The sequence below is a fragment of the Saimiri boliviensis genome, chromosome 15 (assembly GCF_048565385.1).
Source record: "Saimiri boliviensis isolate mSaiBol1 chromosome 15, mSaiBol1.pri, whole genome shotgun sequence".
Classification (NCBI taxonomy): domain Eukaryota; kingdom Metazoa; phylum Chordata; class Mammalia; order Primates; family Cebidae; genus Saimiri; species Saimiri boliviensis.
This window is the reverse complement of record NC_133463.1, coordinates 18259626-18283462: the sequence shown is the minus strand read 5'-3', so window position 1 is coordinate 18283462 and position 23837 is coordinate 18259626. Positions and strand designations below refer to the sequence as shown.

The 23837-nt window shown below is 35.1% G+C and overlaps 1 protein-coding gene across 5 annotated transcripts in view; it reads left to right on the top strand.

Annotated features, from left to right (window-relative positions):
* The window catches only part of PDE7A (phosphodiesterase 7A), a 122425-nt gene that overhangs the window by 11485 nt on the left and 87103 nt on the right, over positions 1–23837 (top strand). Inside the window, exon 2 of one of the 5 annotated variants that reach the window (XM_074386703.1) lies at positions 1528–23837. This exon is cut by the window's right edge and continues 20245 nt beyond it. The exons of the other annotated variants lie outside the window; for them this stretch is intronic. The gene's annotated coding sequence lies outside the window, so the exon portion shown is untranslated. The remainder of the gene's footprint in view (positions 1–1527) is intronic. 5 annotated transcript variants of the gene reach the window in all.

The following is a 23837-nucleotide window of genomic DNA, read 5'->3' as shown; positions in this document are numbered from 1 at the left end:
AATCCATAGTCAAAATTATTTGTAATGCTTTGTCAGGTAGTAGCTGAATTTGATTCTTCTTGCATTTTCATGGAAGTGGTGACACCTTGATTTGAAAAAGGACCCTGAACTTATAATAAATGTTAAAAAGAAAAAAAAGGGAAAAGGTTTAAGTGTTTTTAGAGTAATTAGCTTTGTCAACATCAGTATATTGAAATGTCCTTTTAGGCCACCTGGATGTTTTTAGATCAAAGACAGTACTCCAGAAAGTGTGAGAGTTACAGTTTTCTTTTATGAAGTGGCAGAGGGGAAAGAGGTAAACGGAAAGAGGAGGTGTAAGTAAAGGAAAATGGACATGCTGTGTCAGCAAAATGGTTCTAGAAAACTGTGCAGATGGAAATTGAGAACCTAATCATCAATTCTCTTTGAATATCTATGTTCATACACTTCCAAGGGGTATGCATGACCCAGTTTGTAGACCGCTGGTTTACTATATTCCTTTTGTTACTTGTTGCTACCTTGTTGCTGTATTTTACTATTCTTTATGGCTATACAGAAATAATATCTTATACATCTGTCATTATTTTTCTTGGTTTTTGATTGCTACTAGTTCTGGGTTTCCATACTTCTTTACTCTATGGAATTGGAATATCAGTGCTGGAAAGGGACTTTATAAATAATTCCATTCCCAACATTTTAGAAACTTAGCAGCTGAGGCCCAGAAGATTAAGTGATTTGTCTCAGATCACACAGTAAGAAAATGAAGAAGTTAAGTCTTTAAATTTAGTTCTTCCAACTTTTAATGTTGCTTTCTCACTATATTCTCTGCTTCCTTATAAAAGGATTGAGCTGTAGGAGTTCTTTCAGTTACGGACTTTCTTTAACAGACATTATTTGGGTGGCATATCAAAGCCATCTGTTTATGGCCCAGTGATCATTTGAAAAAGTTAAGACCACAGTCAGTTCTAAAAATATCTAAGTTACTTTTAGTTAACACATAATTGGAGATAAAACAAAGCGATTATCAAAAGCAGAATGGGTCATTTGGGAAGATAGCATTTGATTTGTTGAAATGTGATTTATGTGCAACTTAACCTTTTATAAAGAAAGACGTATCTCACTTGCCTTTAAAAATTATGAATGAAGCCTTTTTCACCTTGGGAAATGAAAGTTAATATTCATACCATACAAAGAGCTCACTCTTGAGCACTGTATGTATTTACTTATTATGCATGAAATGGTGAGTAGTGGACTTTTTTAGTAATTTAATTTTTTTTAAATTTTACTTTTTGTGTGAATTCTTCATAGTGAATTTATATTTTAAGAGAAACAATGAGGTTATTCTAAAAAGTAAAATGAAAAGATTCTTTACTTTTAACAAGGATAATATAATCAAATACCTAGGAATATAAGACTACTCAGTAGAAAATTAGCAGAAGACTCAAGCAGTTCCAAGAAGAAATATAAATGTAGCAAAACATGTATAGCTTCTCTAATAATAAAGGAAATGCAAATAAAAGTTGGTTTGGCTTTGTTTTGTTTTGGCAGAAGAGTACTTTCATATTGGTGAACACTGACAAAATCCACTGTTGGGAAGGATGTAAGAAAATGGATAATCTTGTATATGGAATTGGAGTATCATTTGAGTCAACCTTTTGAGAAGACGGAGGTCTATGCTATACAAATGAAAATTTTAAATGTGAATACTGTCCTTTCCGCAGTCCTGGAATTTGTCCAAAGGGGCAATTGCAAAACTTTGCTTTTATATGTATATGTATATGTATATGTATATGTATATGTATATACATAAATCTATATATGTATATAGATTTTTGGTAACAATTTGCAATATTGGTAATGATACGTATTTTAATTCATTTCAGTGCTTATTAGTGGGAGATTGGTTAAATTATGGTATTTTAATTCAGCAGAAAACTCTGTATCCAATAAAATGATGCCATATAGTCACATTTGTCATAAAAGATATACTTAACAATTTTAGGGGAAAAAAGTAGTCCAAAGTTACTCTTCGGACACATTCCCATTTTGCTGAAGACCTCACCCCCCACCTTTACTGCTACTGAATATGTGGTCAGCAAACAAGAATCCTGTTTACCCTATTTGCTGCCGTACCACTAATGTGCAGCTTTCTACATCTGTGTTTGTGCATAAAGTCATAGAAGATGTTATATACCAATATATGAAAACATACAGGTCTGGAAGTTTATTCAGTATAATGTTAACTGTGGCTATCTTTGGGCGGTGGGATTCCTGATCATTTTTACTATCTTTGTACTTTTGTGATCTAAAAAAAAAAAAAAAGAAAATATATCCATTTCAGAAATCAGCAAAGCTATTTTTGAAACCTTTCCATTAAAAAAGTAACGTGTCTATTAGAGTATCATTTAAGTGGAATTTTTAAATTATGAAGAGACTGATGTCTAGTTAATAATTTAATGTTACAAGTGTGTGAATTGGAATTGGGTTATTCACTGCCATATCCCTGTGTGCCTGGTACATAGAAAGTGTTCAGAGGTATAGTCTGTTAAAATGAAAGTGGAGTCATGTGTCACTTAATGATGAGGATATATACTGAGAAATGCATGTAGGTGATTTCATCATTGTATGAACATCAGATTTACACCCATCTAGATACCACACACCTAGGCTGTGTGGTATAGCCTGTTGCTTTTAGGCTACAAACCTGTACCACATGTTACTATCCTGAATAGGCAGTTGTAACACAATGTTATTTAGAGTATTTGTGTATTAAAACATAGAAAATATATAGTAAAAATAGAGCATTACAATTTTATGGGTCCACTGTCATACATGCTGTTCATTATTGAACAAAATGGGGTTATTTGGCACATGACTGTATAGTGTTATAATGTTTGGAGGAATATGCTACATTCTTAATGAAAAATGAAGGAAATTAAAGTGAGTATGATGGTGGATAGTTTACAAAAAACATTCTACCTGCTCCAAAGCTGAGAAAGTAAATGTTCTGTCATTTAAATTTACTAAAATATTTGAGGGTTCTATATACATAACACGTATTTGTAAAATCTAAAAAGTTGTCAAGAAAATGTATCGCTTAGGATCATAGAATATTACTATTAGAAGAGACTGTAAAGTTCCCATAACATACAGTTCAGTAGACTGAAACTAGAGGACACACAAAAGCAATATAGAAATCTCTCCTGTTGAATATTCCTGATTTTGACTATTCAGCCTTATGGAATACTTTCGGAGTGGGAAGATTACCACTTTATAAGGCTGTGCATTGGGTGTTTAATGGTGTAGTGGAGTTGAATGGTGTTTGCCAACAATTCTTGTTCACCAGGAATCTCAGAATGTGACCTTATTTGGAGTAAGAGTCTTTGCAGATGTAGTTAAGATGAGAATATATGGGATTATGGCAGTCCCTAAATTCAAAGAGCAGTGTCTCTGGAGTCACAGAAACTCAGACACACTCAAGGAAGCAAATCGTGAAGATGGAAGCAGGAGTGATGGAGCCACCAGCCAAGAACACCAAGGATTTGCTGGGAGACCTAAGCAACTAGAAAGAGGCAAGGACGGTCCTCCTCTAAAGCCTTCAGAGGGAACATGGTCCTGCTGACTCCTTGATTTTGGACCTTCAGCCTCCAGAACTCAGAGAGAATATATTTCTATTGTTTTAAGCTACCCGATTTATGGTACTGTGATAAAACCCTAGGAAACTATTACAGATGGCTTTGACAGTTTCAAATTTATTTGTTCATTCTTTCAGTTAAATTTACTGAACACTTACTATATGCCAGGCACTTTGCTAGATGTTAAAAAAATATAGAAGACATTGTTCCTGCCTTCATTCTTGGGGTGTGACCCAGTAGAAAAAGCAGCTTTGTAAATAGACAATTGCAATATGTTTTAATACATGTTCTCACCAGAATGGTGTATGAAGTTAAGTGATGACACCTGAAGCTGGGAGAACCAGGGAAGTTTTTACGAAGTGACATCTTTGTGTTTGGTTTGAAAGATAGAGTTGAAATCAGCCTCCATGGGAATTCTGTTTTATTCTGCCACTGCAGTGCTGTCAGTCCTACCTAGTTCAAAGCGTGTATAGTCAGTTACAGTAGCCTCCTGTCACTAGAATTCTACCTCCACAATTTGGTTGAAGTAATTTTTAAGATGCAGTAAGATCATGTCAGTCTGTTGAAAACATCAGTGGGTTCTCATCACAGTGAAACAAAATTCAAACTCCTTTTCATGATGTGACACCATATGATCTGGTCCCTGCTACCTCTTCAGTCTCTTGTCCTTTCATATTCCTGCTGTTTGTGAACATGCCAGCTTTGTTCTCATCCTTGTCTTTGCACTGGCTGTTTCCTAAGACTCAAGCTCTTCCAGTTGTTCCATGTCATTCAAGGGTCAGCCTAGTCTTTGCAGAGGAGGCTTCCTTGATCATCCTATTCAAAATAGCACCCATCTTCCATCTATCTCATCACTCATTACACTTTGTTTTATTTATGACACACCACACTCATTTGATTTGTATGTTTCTACCTGGCATCCACTTCCACCTCACCCTCTACCTTCACTGCTGTTGAATATGTGGTCAGCAAACAGGAGTCCTGTTTACCCTGTTCACTGCTGTGCCCCTAGTATGCATCACATAGTAAGTGTTCTTTACAAAAAAATAAAGAAAAACTTATTTAGTCTCATGCTTACCATGTCAGAACATATGTCACCATAACTTTGCTTTGGATGCCTCCCAAATTGTGTTCTTCCCACCTACCTCCTCCAAGATTCCACCTTCATCTTTATACACTTTCTGAATTGCCCTTTGTAATATTGGAACTATCTTAATCTCTAAATATATAAATATAATATATGCAAGTCTTATTTAAGAATGCATTGAGGTTTAGAAAAGTAAGGTGCCCAAAGTAACACAACTATAAGTGGTATTTCTAGGATTTAAACTTAGATCTCTCTCTAACTAAAGCTCCTCTGCTGGGCTGGTGTGGAGGCTGATGTTTTTGGTAAGTGGGAGGTGTAAATCTAGAATTAGAATAGGAACGCCCTGTCCATTGGAATAGAAATAGCAAACATTCATTATTTGTTTCTATAAGAAGAACTGGGTAATATTTGCTAAAAGGACCTTTAAAAAGTAACTTCAGTTTTTTTTGGACTAAAGTTAATGTATGCTTGTTAAAAATACATGGAATATATGAAAAAAATATAAAGAAGAAAGTAAGCAGTATCCATAGTTCTTCCACCCAAAGATAATTATCATTCTTAACATTTTAGAATATTTTATTCAACTATTTTTTGTGCAGAAATATTGTGATGATCATTTTTATACATGAATATTGAATTTTGAAATAATTTCCTAGTGTAATTACTAGATCAAAGCATATTGTGAACTTTGTTTCCAGAAAGATGATACCAGTTTATATTTCCAATATATTTAGTTTCCATTTCTGGAATTTTTGTTGATATTAAACTTACAATATATGTTTATTATTAAGCACCTGCTCTACCCATAGGCATACCTCAGAGATATTTTGGGTTCAGACCATCACAATAAAGCTAATATCACAATAAGTCAAGTTACGTGAATCTTTTGGTTTCCCCGTGCATGTAAAAGTTACGTTTGCACTATACTGAAATCTGTTAAGTGGGCAGTAGCATTATGGGTAATAAAAACAATGTACACAATTTAATTTAAAAATGTTATTGCTAAAAAAAGGCTAACAATCTGAACCTTCATCAAGTTGTAGTCTTTCTGCTTGTCGAGGATCTTGCCACAGTTGATGGCTGCTGACTGATCAGGGTGGGGGTTGCTAAAGGTTGGGTAGATGTGGCAATTTCTTAAAATAAGATAACAGTGACATTTGCTGCATGGATGGACTTTCACTTTCATAAAAGATTTTTCTGTAGCATGTGATGCTGTTTAATAGCATTTTATCCACAGGTAAAACCTCTTCCAAAATTGGAGTCAGTCCTCTCAAACCCTGCTTTATTAACCAAGTTTATGTAACATTCTGAGTTCTTTATTGTCATTTCAGCAGTGTTCACAACATCTTCACCAGAAGTAAGTTTCAACTCTGGAAACCGCTTTCTTTGCTCATCAATAAGAAGGAATTCTTCATTAAGTTTGAGTCTTATATGGACAAGGTTCATGGCACCTCAGACAATTACAGTAGTATCATTAAAGATCACTATCACAGATCATCATAACAAATATTATAATTTAAAAGTTTGAAGTACTGTAATAAGTATCAAAATGTGACAGGGAAGTGAGCAGATGCAGTTAGGAAAATGGTGCCAGTAGACTTGCTAAGTGCAGAGTTGCCACAAACTTTTATTTTGTAAGAGAAAAAAAAAATTCAGTATCTGAAAAGCACAGTAAAGCGAGGTATGCCTGTATCTTCTATGAGTTATTTCTATTGGCTCTTGTTTTTCTGTTATCAGCTTAGTATATTTTATATCACTTTTTGAATTATTTTCTATTGAGAATGAACATTTTGTCATATTTGTGGCGAACTTAACTGTGTTTTTTTTGCCTTATTTTTAATGTTCAACCTGTACTGCCAAATTTCGACTAGTAAGTCTTTAGTTGCTGTAATGATGTAATAATAGAAGTAAGTTTATTATTAATATAAGTTTTCGGTATTTTATAAATCTCCCACCTGTAAACTTTTTGTCTTCAATATACTAGTTTGATAAAGATCTTAATATGTTGCATTAGCTAATTGTCAGTGATTATGACTAGTTATCTTTTTATATTTTTAATACATGGTAAAAGAAAGGTGACAAGATAAATATTTTTCTACAACTGAGAATGTGGACTGGGAGGAAAAAATGTTGATGCATGTAACTGAATGTACTACAGAAGCACTCAGTGTTAAAGCTATTGGCACACATAATCTCCCTCTAAATCAAGTACTTTTAATTTTGTGGTGCTTCTCGTTATAGTAAGAAAAATAGAAAATAAGACCCATTTTAGATAACTTCTAACTCTTTTAAGTGTTTAAGGACAATTTATATCTTACGAACATTTAAAGGAATTTTTAAATGTTAATATACAAGAGGACAATTTGAAGGTAAGAGCAGAACGCAGATTATCTGAGATCTGTAGAAACATCATTTTTCAGTTTAATGTTTTCTTTTTCTCACAATGAAAATTCTCCAAATTCATTTTTGGAGAAAAACTTTGTAGAAGTGAGTCTGAGGATTTTTGTGGTTGGCCTCAGCTTATTTCTGTTTGAGGTGTGGTTTTTAAAACCTTACTCACTCTCTTCTCCCCATCAGTGATATTTTTAAATGTCTTTATTTTAATGCTAGGACACCTTAGAGCAGGATTGAAGTGGGCTGTGCAAGAAGAACCACTGGAAATGGAAAAATAAAACTTGAGGATTTTACTTGTATTTATTTTTAATTTTTTTGATCCTAATTTTATTTACGTTCCATAGAGTGTTTGTATGTGTAGATAAATAATAGATAATAAATGCATTAAAATTTTAGAGACTACTGCCTCAGAGAATCTGTTAATTACTATGAATTATTTCCACCTCCTCCAAAAATGGGAGTTGGGGAGGCTATGCAGAAATGTTTGTAACACTTCAAAGGGTTCTTGGAATTCACTTATCATACCCCTAGGATACCCCTAGGTTACATGAATCCCTAACTTTCTTTGTATTCTGAGTCCAGTTGCCCTTAGCTTTTTCTCTTCTGATTTATTTGACTTTATTAACCAACTCTGTTTTCAGCCCTTAAGGTTACCGCCTAGTGTTAACTCTTAGCACAGCTGACCTTGTCCACTGATCTGTTCTGACTTCATTGTGTTTGGTTAGAATATGTGCTTAAGAGTGGACACTTTTGCCCGAGCACAGTGGCTCATGCCTGTAATCCAGCATTTTGGGAGGCCAAGGCAGGTGGATCACCTGAGGTCAGGAGTTCAAGACCACCCTGGCCAACATGGTAAAACCCCATCTCTACTAAAAATACAAAAAAAATTGCCGGGTAAGGTGGCACGCACAAGAATCGCTTAAGTCCAGGAGGCGGAGGTTGCAGTTGGCCAAGATCACACCATTGTACTCCAGCCTGGGCTAAAAGAGCGAAACTCCGTCTCCAAAAAAAAAAAAAAGAAAGAAAAAGAGTGGACACTGTTTATTTCACTTTCATAAGCCCAGTGCTTTTCCACAAAGTAGATATTCCGCAAATGTAGCAAGTGAATCAAACCGTTATCAAGTCCTGTCAGTGACTCAGTCCTATGGAGAGTCCAGCTGTCTGTTCTACACACATTTCCTCCTTTTTCCCCTTCCCACAATGCCACCCCTTCTCTGCCATAGCATTCAATCATTTCTGTTTTAAACTACTCTTTGCCACCTCAAGGTGGCTACTGTTATTTCTTAGAATGATGTCAAAGGGCTTCTGGAGAGCTTCTTGAAGTGGTATAGCATTCACAGTCTCATATAAAGCTGATGGATGGCAAGGTCAGAATGAGGGGCAGATTTTCAGCCCTTAAAGACTTCACAAAGGTCTCTAGATTTCTCCTGGGACCTTGTTTCTTCCAATAGATTGGACCCTGTTGTTGAGTAGTGGGTTGACTATAGGCAGCCCTTATCTTCAGTAATCTGTGGGACATAAACCCAGGACATAACCCCAGATCAACATACCTTCTTTGTTTTCAGCATAAAAATACGGAACTAGATAGCACTAAGCCAAAAGGCAATGGTTATAAAATTCTGCTTTTTAGGAACTGGATCAGCTCATTCAGGTATGATACCATTGGTGTCCAGTAGAAATAAACTGTGGGCCACATATATAATTTTAATTTGTTTGTAGGCATATTTTAAAAAGTAAATCAGATGAAATTAATTTTATTTAACCCACTAAATGTAAAGCTCTATCAGTTTAACATGTAATCAAAATTACAAAGATGTTCATATATTTAACAGTTTTTAGATAATAAGTTCAAAATTCAGTGTGTATTGTCTACTGGGAACATACACATCAATTCTGACTATCACCATTTCAAGTATTCTGTAGCTATAGAGGGCTAGTGATTCTAATTGGACAGCACAGCTCTAAACATGGACATTTTATGGTACATATTACTAGGAAGTCAGGGGTACCATTTTTATAATTAGATTTGTAGCAATATATTATAGGATTATATACTTTTCCTCCTTCTAATCTTAGTTATTGGGAAATACCAAGATACTATATATAAATTGGCTACATTTTTAGAGGGATTATGTAGTTTCAAATATGAGAGGGCAGCAAAGTTTTTACATTTATTTTGCTTTCTTTGGATTGGGCTGTTTTAGTTTCTTGGTTTTGGGAGGAGGGAATTTTAATCTTAAATTGCTATTTTATGAGAAGCTATGCTTTTCACAGTGGCAACAGCTCTCATCCTTCTTTAGACAGATTATTAGGTTAAGGGAAGTTTCATAAAGCTTTTCAGGTCTAGTTCTTGTATCTCCTTGCATTGAGGCATTATTTTCTCTTAAAAAAATAATATGAAAGATTAAAAGTTTTTAAAAAAAAAAAACATACAGAAGGTTGATTTAGTTATTTAGAGTTAGTCTTACTGGTTAAGGCTACTTACTAGCTAGTGCCCTTGAGAAATATGAGTAGATAATTCTTCACTTATTAAAGAATGCAAATGACATTGGGTTGCAGACCAAGCACCTTGGATTCGGAACATTGGCCAGAGGACCCATGTTTTATAATATGAAAGTGGATAGGATAAAAGTTACTTAAATCTGTTTTGGAACTTAAATCTGTTCACTGTTTTATTATTTATATCTTCAGTTGTTTAAATCAGCAATTTTGGCTAGATATGGTGGCTCATGCCTGTAATCCCAGCACTTTGGGAGGCTGAAGCAGGCGGATCACCTGAGGTGAGGAGTTCGAGATCAGCCTGGCCAACATGGTGAAACCCTCTCTCTACTAAAAACAGAAAAATTAGCCAGGCATGGTGGCATGCGCCTGTAGTCCCAGCTACTTGGGAGGCTGAGGCAGGAGAATCGCTTGAATGCAGGAGGCAGAGTTTGCAGTGAGCCAAGATCATGCCACTGCATTCCATCCTGGGCAGTGGAGCGAGACTCCATCTCAAAAAACAAAAACAAATTCAACTTTTAAAATTGTGAAAGTAATTTAAACAGGATTACTGAAAGTTCAATAAAGAATACTTCATAATTCTATGACCAAATATTATTTTTATGTATTTCCTATGTTTATATACATATTCATATTTTAAGGTAGTTTTAATCATTTGGTACATTTAATTTTACAGCTTTGGGGGATATCATACTTTGTGTGTGTGTGTGTGTGTGTGTGTGTGACAGGGTCTCACTCCGTCGCTCAGGCTGGAGTGCGGTGGCATCATCTTGGCTCACTGCAGCCTCCTCCTCCTGGGCTCAAGCAGTCCTCCCACCTCAGCCTCTTGAGTAACTGGGACTACTGGTATGTGCCACCATGCCCTGTTAATTTTTGTTTTTTTTATTAGAGACAGGGTTTCGCCATGGGACCAGGCTAGGCTTGAACTCCTGGACTCAAGTGATCCGCCTGCCTTGGTTTCCCAAGGTGTTGGGATTACAGATGTGAGCCATCTCACCTGGCCATGTAATACTTTATAAAATATGGATTTTTACTGTCACTTAGTCTTCATAATAAGGTAACATTTCATTTTGCTGTAGTAGGTTGGAGATACTCTGTTCTGCTCCATGAAGTAATACAGGGATCCACTTGTCATGATTGTGCAATTTCATACTTCAGCCTGTGGGGAGGAGACAGAGGAAATTCAGGACAGTTTGCCATCGAGGAGGTGAGCAGGAAGTTTGCCATTTCTTTCACGTTGCCTGACTGGTGAGAACTTAGTGACATGGCTATGTCTACCTATAAGGGAGGCTGGAAAATGGAGCCTTTGTGGCTGATCATATGCTCAGGAAGAACATGCGAATAGATGTTTTGGGAGACAACTAGCAGTCTGCCACAACTTGAGTAAAATTAATCTTACTAACTTTTGTCAATGGGAAGAATTAAGAAGTTTACAATGGAATAATTTCTATAATTTTAACTTTTAAGGATTATGTAATTTATCGGATGTGTATACCATAGTTTCATTAGTGTCCAGCTCTGCTAAATACTTATGCTTTAAAATTTTGCTGTTAGCAATAACTTTGTAAGGACATGCTAATTACAGCTTTCTCCATATTTTGGTATTTATTTCCTTAAGGATAGTTTTTATAGAAGTGGTGGAATTATTGGTCCAAACAATATGAAAATTTAATAGAATTTTTATTTCTTAAAAAAAAAAATTTTTTTTTAAGTGCAGTAGCGTGATCAGGGCTCACTGCAGCCCTGATTGACTGTGTTTAAGTGATCCTCCCACCTCAGGCTCAGAGTAGCTGGTCCCACAGACATGTGCCACCACACCCAGCTAACTTAAAATATTTTTTTTTTGTAGAGACGGTGTCTCACTATGTTGTCCAGGCTGGTCTTGAACTCCTGTCCTCAAATCCTTTCCCTTGGCATCCCAAAGTGCTGGCGTTACAGACATGAACCACTACACCTGACCTTACATTAGTTTTCTAAAGCAGCCATTTCAGTGCTCTGGAGATTGACTAAAGGCCAGTTGTATAAAAGTGAAAAATGTTATGCTCTTAAATTTGGAGTGAGAATAGTGGGAATCGGTGGCCATTCCAGCTTGAGGCTACCCACATTCCCCTAGTTCTGCCCCAGCTTGGTTGGCATGGAGGTACAGCCAATGAAAAGCAGAACATAAGGACCTCAGTTTGAAGGGGGCTTAATTCTTTGGAGTGGTGGGTAATGCTGTGGATATGAGTTTCCAGAGGTACAAGGGAGGACCAGGGGCTCAGCTCAAATAGCCTGAAGATTTAGTAGTGTTTGGGGCAAGAATATTCCTGGATGAGGCTGTGCATATGCACAACAGAGACCTTAGAAAGCCGAAGATATTTATTTACATACTTTTGGCTGGTTCCAAAGGTATATGCTTGCACATAGGAGACTTGAAATTTCTCCCTATGGGAAGTTCAACTCGGAGCAAACTTGAAAACAGACTGAACTTTGAATTCACTCCCCTGTCCATACACATGTCCATCAACAGAGATGGAAGCCTTGCTCTGTTGAGGTATTTGAACACAACCTCTGTTCAGTTTCAGAGTGACTGCTAAATTGTACAAAGGGACAACTTAGAGGGAGGCAGGCTCAAAAAAAATGAGAGCATATTTTTTAAGAACTGAGCAGAGATATCAATGATTGTGTACCACAGAGGAGACAGATTTCACATATTTGTCTTGATCATGATGCTAAACAAGAAAGAAAATGGCAACTGCTCTGTAGTGGGGAAAACAATCAAAATTCTGAGTTGCTGCATTATCTAAAATCCCTAGGTTTAACAACCAAAAAAATTTTAAGACATGTAAAGAAACAGAGGGTGATATATATGCAAGGAAAAAAGTTAGTAGAAATTATCTCCGAATGTCCCTAAATGTTGGATTTAGTAAAGACTTAAGCTACTATAAATATGTGAAAAGAACTTAATATATTTAAATAAAGTATAACAGTGTCAACAAATTGAGATTCTCAACAAGAATACAGAAATTATTTTTAAAAATAACCAAAAAACCGCTCCATGATGTAAGATATGATGATAAGATAATGATCTCTGTAGTGTTCTCCACTAAAACGTATCTATTAGATTCCCCTGAATCTAATCATGAGAAAACGACAGATAAAGCCAAACTCAGAGTCATTCTGTAAGAGCACCTGACCAGTACTCATCAAACCTGTCAAGGTCATGGAAAACAAGGAAAAATTAAGAAATTATTACAGGTCAGAGGTGATCAAAGAAACATAATGACTGAATGCAATGTGACATCGTGTATTGAATCCTGGACAGGAAAATAACAATGGAAAAACTGGTGACATCTAAATAAAGTCTATATTTTAGTTTGTGGTGTTGCACCAATGGAAATTTATTTCTGATAAATGCACCATGGTTATGTAAGACATTTCCATTATGTCTGTTAATGTAAATGTGTTATATAGGACACGTTTGTGTATTTGTAGATGTATGTGTCTATACATATAATATGTAAGTATAACACAGTTATGTAAGATACTAGCATTAGGAGAAAATATTGACATTAGGGAAACATATATAGGAACACTCTGTACTGTCTTTACAACTTTTCTGTGAATAATTTACTCCAAAGTCAAAAGCTTTAAAAATCAAATGGAAGTTCTAGAGTTGAAGAATACAAATCTGAAGTTAAAAATTCACGAGAGGGGCTCATAGCAGATTCGAAATGACAAGGAAATGAATCCATGAATTTGACAACAGACCAATAGAAATTATTCAGTCTTGAAAACAGAAAAAGGACAGAAGAAAATTGAACCAAGCCTCAGAAATCTGTGAAAAACATTAAGTGTGTAACGTGTGTAATGAGAATCCAAAAAGGAGAAAGGGTCAGAAAAATGAACTTTTGGACAATTTCCCGTGTTTGATGAAAAACAATACGCATCCAGAAGGTCAGTGAATGTGACTAGGATTAATGCAAAGTAACCCATGCCTAGACATAGTCAAACTTCTGAAAGACAAGAAGAATATCTTGAAAGCAGTGAGAGAAAATCAACTCACTACACAGGGAATCATCAGCATGACTAAGAGCACTTTCTCATCAGTATTGGTGGAGGCCCAAGGCAGTGGGGTGACATATTCGAAGTGCTGGAAGAAGAACACTGTCTGTGAAGAAGTCTATATTTAGCAAAACTAAAATGAAGGTGAAATAAATACGTTCCTACACAAAGAATTTGTAGCTATCAGACCTACCTTATAAGAAATACTAAAAGATTAAGTTCTTTAGGTTGACAGGAAATGACACCAGATGGAAACTCGAAACCATAGGAAGAAATGAAGAGCCCTGGAAATGTCAATATGTAGGTTAATATAGAAGACTATAAATATTTTTTTTCTCATCTCTTTAAAAAGCATTGACTTCTATCTTAAAAAAAAAAAAAACAAATTTGGTATCTGACATTCACCTTCTGCGTGTTCATCCTGGTTGTAAGCAAATTGCTTTCACCTCTTTGCCTTTTGATTTATAGAATAGACTGTGATAATGATTCTTAAATTTTTTTTTCAGGATCCCTTTCCACTTTTATTATTCTGAAGACTCCAAAGAACTTTTGTTCATATGGATTTTATATGCTGATATTTATTGTATTAGAAATTAAAACTGAGAAAAGAGCTAAATACTATTCATTTAAAAGAAATACCAATTACATGTTAACATAAATAACATGTTTTAAATGAACAAATATCAGCAAACCACACTGCCATGTGTGTACCTATGCAACAGTCTTGCATGTTCTTCACATGTACCCCAAAACCTAAAATGCAATAAAAAAAAATAATAATAAATGAGAACAAATATATTTTCCAAAGTGGAAGAGGAGAGTGGCATTTCTTTACATTTGCAAATCTCATTAAGGTCTACCTTCATAGAAGACAGCTGTATTTCACTTTAGGCTTTGCATTGAATTTGTTGTAGTGTGTTGCTTTGGCTGAAGTATGTGAAGAAAATTTGGCCCCACTCAGATGTTAGTTGGAGGTGTATTTTAGAAGCCTTTTCATATAATGGTGAATGTTCTATGATATGACACTAAAACTTAACAAGTAGTGATTTTGTAAAAGTTAGTTACAACGTGGGATCTGAAACCATATCAATGAATTTTTTGTACTGTTACATTCAAATCCATTATTCTGTCAATGGATCTTTTAACAATGTGTAATTCTGTTTCTTGGATGCTTTGAAAAGATACTGGATCCCTCTGGTAGCACACGTTGAGAAATGACTATTATTTCATTTTTAACATTTATTGGAATTTTAGTATAAAATGAACACATCTCTCTTTTTTCATAGGAAAGGTTTTAGAACAGTTAAAGTTGCTTCAGTGAGTATAGGTATTTTTTGTGTCATGATTAGGAGTTAGTTTTTCTTATCTTTTGCCCATTTCTTAAATTTCAAATTTTAAATCTCAAATCTCAAAATTGGTAATCAGAGACCAGATCCTCTCTCTAAAGTATAATGAGGTAAACAAAGGTTTTCTGTCTGAAGTAATTAGATTTGAAAAAAAATGCCAGGGTTATTAAGTCTTGTATCAAGTGTTGTATAAGAATGTAATTTAAATGGTTTAACGTAATTAGTATTTGAGATTTCTAAGTTTAATGCCTCTTATAAGTTAGGGCTTAGTTTAAACTCCTAAAAGCTGGGATTGTAGATTATCATTACTATGTATTTAATTTAAAATCTAATTATATCATCAACATCACCATTACTGTAAATACATTATTATAAATATTATTGGCAATAATATAAATGTTGTATTATTACCTTTTTGTGGCAAAATTAAATTTTTTTTGAGATAGAGTCCCACTCTATTGCCAAGTGCAGTGGTGCAAGCTCAATCTCAGCTCACTGCAACCTCCACCACCTGATTGAAGCAATTCTCCTGCCTCAGCCTCCCGAGTAGCTGGAGTTGCAGGTGCCTGCCACCACACCTGGCTCATTTTTGCCTTTAGTAGAGACAGGGTTTCACCATGTTGACCAGGCTGGTCTTGAACTTCTGACCTCAAGTGATCTGTCCTCCTCAGCCTCCCAAAAGTGCTGGAATAAAAGGCATGAGCCACTGCACCTGGCCAAAATTAAATAATTTAGAATGATATAAAATACACTTAAAGGAAACCCCTTCTTAGCAGTTCCCCAGAGTTAAGCAATGTTTATAGTTTCCTAAATGTTTTTTCTGAACATTTGTCCACATATAAAGGTTGATATTTTCATATGTATTGTATATGTATATATATGTATTGTAGATATACACATATGAAAGTCCTTTTTAAGCAAATGGAATCATACTACATATTATTCTATAAATATATCATGAACATCTTTATATCAGTATAGTACATGGGCCGTTTCATTTAATCACCTGCTTAGCATCTGTGTTACTACATTGATTATGTAAACAAATGTCTTCACTCTGATTTTCCTCCTGACCACTTAATAACAATTTTAATAGAGAATAAAAACAGTTGCAAACTGAAATTGCTCTTCTCACAAAATATGCATGTGTTTATAAAGTTCATGAGTGTGATATTAAAGAACTCAAAACTATTGACATACTGACAATTGAAGAAAATTATCAAGGTTTATGATGTGATAGATGCTGTAAGGAAGCCTGATTTGACACTCTAGATGATTGAAGAGAGGACCTTAGGAAAATGAATGGAACCCCTTAGAATTTTTGCAGAAATATCTTTGTAATTGTCCCATAAGAGGAAAAACATGATGGATATCTAATAGTGCTATTATACAATTTTGTCAAAAAAATTAAAAAATAAAGTCAGTGCTTGATTGATTCTTTTAATCTAAGAATTTGTGTAGTGGAAATTGTAACTTAAATTTTGTCAAATGTAAAATAATTTAAACTTGTATCATTCTGTCTCACTTTTCAAGTCAAAATTTGAAAATCAGCTATCATTTTCAGTATTTACAATTACATTTTGGTTCCTGGTCTAAGAAGATTTACTAAATGGTCTTTTCCCAGTACATACCAATCACCTTTGAAAAACTAGGATTTCTTGATTTTCATTCTGTGAATAGACTGTAATTTAATCAGGTCTCTATTAATCAAGATACTTAGGCTGGTAACAGTGTTTTGGTTGTTGGGTTTCTTTCTTTCTTTCTTTCTTTCTTTCTTTCTTTCTTTCTTTCTTTCTTTCTTTCTAATAGTACTTTCAAACAGTGCTGCAGTAAATATCCTGCATATATATTTTTACATTCCTATGCTAATGTCTGTGACATACATTTCTAGAAGTGGTAGAACTTGAGTCAGAAGGTATGTACATTTACAACTTTGGTAACTCTGAAAGGGTAATGCCAACTTACATTCTCACTACAAAACTGTATGTACATTTTCACAGTGCCTACCCTGTCTAAATTGTTTCCTTTTCTTGAATTAGCACAGTGAGTTCAAATGGTGAGGGATATGGCATTATCCAGATCTGTTTAATTCCTGAGCAAGTGTAGGGACAGTCCAGATAATGAGGGTTTATTTGAACCTATTCTAATGTGTTTGGTTCCTGAGTTGACCTAGTGAGCCTTTGAATAATGTGGGTATCTGTTGTTTCTTTCTCATTACCATCTCCATACCTATACTGGCAGTGAGGTATTACCAGTCTTTCTAATCCTTGCCAGTGTGATAGGTTAAGATAGAAAGGTATCATCTTAGGTTTGTTTTGCTTCTATTTAAAGTAATGCTATGCATGTTTTTATGTTAATAGCATTTGTATTTTTCAGAAATACATATCTGGTCGTTATATTGTTGCAAGAGTAATATTATAAGGAAAATAAAGTTTTATTACAATATTACCAGTATTTTATCTAATCGCTTGTCTTTTGACTTTTTATGGTAGTTTTTTGTGTGTGGTGGTTTTATTTAATGAAATGTGTCTTTTTTTGTTGTTGTTTGTTTGTTTGTTTGTTTTCCTTTTAAGGCTTCTGGTGCTATATCCTGCTTAGAATATTATCTTTTCTGCTTCAAGATAGTACTTTCATTGTTGTGTTCTTATACAGTTCTTTTACATTATTCTTTATGCTTCTGCTTCCACAGTTTGTTTCTCATGTTTTGATCTTTGCTTCATCTGGAATTTATTGTGGTATAAGGAATAAGCTGAAATTTAGCCTTTCCTCCTCTACTTACTAGCCAGTTTCTCCTGAATCATTTATTAAATACGGCTTCTTTCCTCCATTTATTTGAAACACCACCTCTGTCACATGTGAAATTCTTGCATGTATTTTGGTCTGTTCCTGGAATTTTATTTTTTACTATTTTTTTTTTTCAAACAGTATCTCACTCTGTCACCCAGGCTGGAGTACAGTGTGGTGTATTCTTGGCTCACTGCAACCTCCATCTCCTGAGTTCAAATGATTCTCCCACCTCAGACTCCTGAGTAGCTGGGACCACAGGCGTACACCGCTCGCCTGGCTAAATTTTTGTATATTTTGTAGAGATGGGGTTTTGGCATGTTGCCCAGGCTGGTCTCAAACTCAGGGCCAAGCTATCCACCTTCTTTGGCCTCCCAAGGTGCTGGGATTAGAGGCGTGAGCCACCGCACCTGGCCTGGATTTTATCTTCTTTTCCATTGATCTGTCTGTTCATGTTTCAGTATCAAACCATTTAAATTAATAGCTTAATAGTTTATATTTGATAGGACTATTTTTCTCTTTCCTCCTCAATCTTGCATGTATGTTTATTCTAGAAGAATCTATCATTTGTCAAAAATGCCCCTCTTCTCTCTACACACCAAGTATTTTCACTGGAATTGTTTGCATTTGTCGTTTTGGGGTTAATTGGCATTATTAGACCATGTGAGAATTAAAAGGATGAATCCAAATAAAGTGCTTAGAGCGGTGCCTGGCATAAACAGTCAAAGGAGAATAGCTGCTGTGCTGGTTATTCCTTTTGCTCATTCAAACATGTTCTCTACTCTTCATCTTACTCTCTGGGGAAAGAGGCTAACCTCTGTGGAGTGCAGCTCATACCATCCGGCTTCGGGTTGGGTTGGCCAATGGGAGGCCTAAAAGGGGATGGGCGGGTGGGAAGAGAGTTTAGGGTACATTCCCAGCTTCTACCCCTGGAGGGCTGTGTTTGTTTACCTAAGGTCACACTTCTTGTCTTCTCTCCCACAATGACAGTCTTCACTAGGGTCCAGTAGTAACAGCTTCCCACTATTGCTAGCCCCTGGCTGCTGCACCCTGGCCAGATCTCAGTAAACAGCCCCTTTATGAAGTTCTCTTCACTTACCGCCTTGAGTTTGTCATCAGTTTTCTGCTGGGAACCTGACTGGTAAAGTCGCTCTCATCTTCCTTCTTTTTTTCTCCACTTCCTCCTCCTGTTCATTTTAACTACCAGCATTGAATGTTCCTATTCTAGTCTTCTCTGTCCTTCAATAGAGATGAAAATTTTCTTCATAAAGGCCTTTACAATATTTGTTGTTTATACTCAGATTTACTTTTATTTCATTGCAGATATAAATGAAATATTTTTCTTCATTTTGTTTTCTACCTAATTGGTTGTATGTAGGCAAACTATTAATTTTTGAATTAATTTTGTAAGTCAGTTGTATACTAAGTTTATTGTTTCTAGTAGTTTTTCTGTCCCGTTTCTTGTCTGTTTCACAATCACCAGCAAATAACAGTTTTGCCTTTTTCTTTATTAGGAAATATTTACTTGGGAATGATTGTTTCTTCAAATATGTTTGAATATTAGGAGTTTTTATATGGGAGTGGTTATTTTATTCACAAGATTTTGGGTCATTTGTTAAGATACTTTTAAGTTTTTTACCTTTGTCTAAGAGAGTAAATTACCTTAACAGATATCCTAATACTAATTTATCCTTAAAAATCTAGGATGATTCTTACTTGGTTAAAATATATTGTTCTTTTAAAACAAAAAAACATGTACTCTATTGATGATTCTACTTTCTAATACTTTATTTACGGCTTTTGCAGCAATATTTCCAATTGAAATCAATCTATAGCTTTCTTGGCTTTTCTAGTGTTATGTTGTGGTAATGCTAGTCTGTTGGCATCATCTTTGGGTTTTTTTTAGGTAAATTAAAAAGTAAAACAGTAAATAAAATATTTTTTTAAAACTGTTTTTTGGCTACAGAGATCTTCAAAGCACTGAGCAAATTACCCTATTACCAAGGAAACTGGCATCACAAACTTCCTGATGATAAAGCTGTTTTGTGGGTTTTTTTAATCAAAATGAAAATACAGTTGCTATAAGATTTAAAATGTTTATGGAATGAAGCAGTGGAATATAATACCATCTTCCATCTGATAGTCTTCATATACTTTTATCTCATCCTGTGAAGAGGAATGGGTGTTATTAGCTCCATTTAACAAATGAGATTTAGGTTCAGAGAGATTGCTCCTTGCCAGAGGTCACATGGCTAACAAGGTTAAGCTCTAGAACTAGAAACCTAATCTTCTCCCTCTTGGTCCAGTGCTACTTCACTTTAGCATATCCTCTTTAGGAATAGAGGTAGGGCAGTTTCATGAATCAGATCACATTATTTCCAAAGCAATTGTGTGTGAAGACTTTAGCATTTTTCTTATAATGCATATTGTAAGTCAATTTATGACCACATTTTCTTGAAGTAGAGAACAAGTTTATAATTTTGTATTACAAATATCAACAAAGAATCACCCAGTTAAAGGACTAGTGCCACTTTCCTACCTGCAAGGGATTGTATAGGTTCTTCCTAGATACAAATAGAAGGAAAAAAAGTGTCATCTTGTGTTCATGGACAAAAATTACATTTCTTCCTTTTGAAAATATGAATTTATTAATAAGTTAATACATGTTCATCATTTTAAAAATCAAGGGAAAAAACAGGCAAAAATATCATAATCATTTGTAATGTTACTACCCAGAGATAACATTGTGAACATATTGGTGTTTAGCTCGGTAATCCTGCTAATCTGTTCATTGAAATATGTTCTTTTTCCTACTGTGTGTAATGTTTCATAATCCATTTTTTAAAAATTATAATAGTAGTTTTCCATATTATGAAATATTCTTTTATAGAAATACTGGAGACTTTTTTTCCTAATAAGGTCTTATTGGAAACCCAGATACTTATTTTAATAACTTATTTATTATTGTTATTAACTTGATTATGGGAATTAAAAGGTAGATTTGATGAAAGGAAAACTTTGAAATAGAATTGTATCCAGTGGTTTGCTGGTAAATATGTAGCAATTGGATATCTTAAAGAAAAATGGCGCTTACCAATTTCTGCTTATTTTAACTACTAGCACTGAATGTTCCTATTCCAGTCTTCTCTGTCCTTCAGTAGAGACTAGTGTACATCCTCTTATCATGGCTGATTTGAAGTTGTCAATACAGTATCACTGAATGGCGTGGGGAAGATGTGTACAGAATTGGCTCTCGTGAACTAATGTGTGTCAGCTCCAGCACGCCACTCATTGTATCAGCCAGAATTTCTTTAGCAGCAAGTAACAAAAAACTTGTTCCAAATTCTTATACCCAATAAGATTTACCTAGAAGATCCAGAGTTAGTTGGCTCCAGATATGGTTAATTCAGCAGCTCTGGATCATTGTCATTTACCCATGTTCAGTCTCTTTTACTATTAATGTAATATACCATGTCAGTAGAATAAAAAACAAAAGCCATGTTCTCATCTCAGTAGATGCAGGAAAAGCATTTAACAGAATCCAACACCCTTTTATGATAAAACCACTCAGAAAACTAGGAATAGAAGGGAACTTCCTCAACCTAGTAAAGGGCACTTAGAAGAAACTCACAGCAAATGTTGTGCTTAATGGTAAAGACTAGATGCTTTCCTTGTAAGACCAGGAACAAGGTAAAGATGTCTACTTGTGTTGCTTGTAATTCAGCATTGAACTAGAGGTTCTAGCCAGGTCACTTAGGCAAGAAAGAAATAAAAAACATCAAGATTAGAAAGGAAAAAGTAAAACTAGTCATAGATGACATGATTATCTATATAGAAAATACTAAGGAATCTACTAAAGAATTTTTAGCACTAATAATGAGTTTAGTAAAGTTGCAGGATGCAAGATTGACATACAAAAATCAGTGGTATTTCTGTACCCTTGAAATGGACAACCTGAAAATGAAATGGAAACAACTCAATTTTTAGTAGCACACAAAAGCATAAAATACTTAGGAATAAATTTAGCAAAGGGAATACAAAATATATTGTCTGAAAACTACAAAACAATGTTGAAAGAAATTAAAGATCTAAATAAATGGAAGAATATCCCATGTTCATGGATTGGAAAACTTAATATTGTTGAGATGGCAGCACTCCCCAAACTGATCTGTAGATTCCCTTTAAGAATCCCAGCTGATTGCTATAGAAATGGACATAGTGATTTGAAAAAAGTATATGGAGTTTCAAAGGACCCAAAATAATACAAACAATCTAGAAACAAAGAACAAAGGAGGACTCACACTTATTGATGTCAGAACTTTGTACAGAACAACAGTAATCAAGACAGTGGGTACTGGAACTGGCATAAGCTTAAACACATAGATCATTGGAATAGAACTGAGAGTAGAAAAATAAACTACCGCGTCTGTGGTCAGCTAATTTTTGGCAAGGGTACCAAGGCCATCCAATGGGGGAAAGAAGAGCCTTTTCAACAAATTGTGCTAAAACAACTGGATAGCCACATGGAAAAGGAATGAATTTCTGACACATGCTCTAACTTGGATGAAGGCCAGTGCAGAGCCCAAACTTTGTGAATCAGTAACATGTATATGAAACATTCACATATATGCAGAGAGGTGCCAAGGGACAGCCTGATTTAAGATTCATATAAACACATTACCTGGCAACATAAGTTAATATTTTGGTAGGATTCCCAACAAGTTAAAACTCTGAAGTGTTTGAGTATGTGCATTTTAAAGAAATAATTTGCATGCCATAAAATTCACCCTTTTAAATGTACAATTCAGTGGTTTTTAGTTTATTCACAAAGTTGTGCAACCTTTACTGCTCTAATTGCAGAGCGTTTTCATCACCTCAAAAAGAAACTGTACCCCATTAGCACTCCCCACTCCCCTCCTCCCTCAGCCCATGGCAACTAGTAATCTACTTTCTGTCTCTATGAATTTACAAATTTAACATGTACATTGTGCTTTTTTTTTTACTACAAATTTAAAATAGTGTTCAAAAATTAAATTCTGATCACTTGGGAGATAGTTTGAACGTTTATGTTTTGCAGCACTTACTTTAAATGATTGTAAATATTTCATATTTCTATTTTTACAATCAGTCATTCCTTATTGTTGGATATTTAGAGTGTTTACAGTTTTTCACTATTATAAACAATGCTGTAATGAAAATCTTTGTTGCTAAATCTTCATGCTCATCCATGATTGTTTTCTTAAGGTTAATTCCTAGAAGTAGTATATAACTAGTTACAGTGTTAGGTGCGGTTTTAAGTCTTTGATAAACGTGGCCAAATTACCTTCCAGAAGTTTGCACCAATTTTTGCTCAAACAGCGATGTAAGAAAGACTTAGAAGTTTTAAAGTATAGTAATACAGTAAGTGACTCTTCTTTGGCGGACAGGGCTATGCAAACCTACCCCCAAAGTTTGAGAGAGCTGAGGAAGGCCAACCTCTCCAGTTTCTCAGAAAGAAGTGTTTAATAGGAACTTAAGAGCAGAAGCCATGCCTGTGTTCAGGCAGCAGCAAGACAAGAGGGTGGATCCCATTATCCCCTAAACCAGGGCTTACACACAATAGGGAAGGGGTGTACGTGTTTCAGAAGGAATGTGTAGGACAACTGAAGAACGATAGCGTGAAGGTTGTTTTGACCTAAGGGCGAGATTGACGGTAAGTCTGTGCTGTTACACAGAAAACAAAAGATAAACTGGAAATCTTAGAGGCCTTCCCAGAACAGGTTAATCAGAAGTCAACATGGTAGATTAGCATCCAAGATGGAGTTGCTTTAGCCTCTGCAGCACCAAATTTTATTTTCTTTATATAGGGTGGTCTCTGCTTCCCAATTAAATGTTTACTTGACTACTTCTGAAAATTGTTTTCTGCCCAACACTTTAGAAAGTTTTCAGTAACATGAGTCATAATTTTAAAATCAAATGTACTAGAAACATTACCTCAAATAAGCAAAGCTACTGTGGTACCAGTTTGTATCCCAGGTTCTAAATAAGGGGCTCTTTAAATATGTATTAGTCATCAGCTGTAAACTGCTT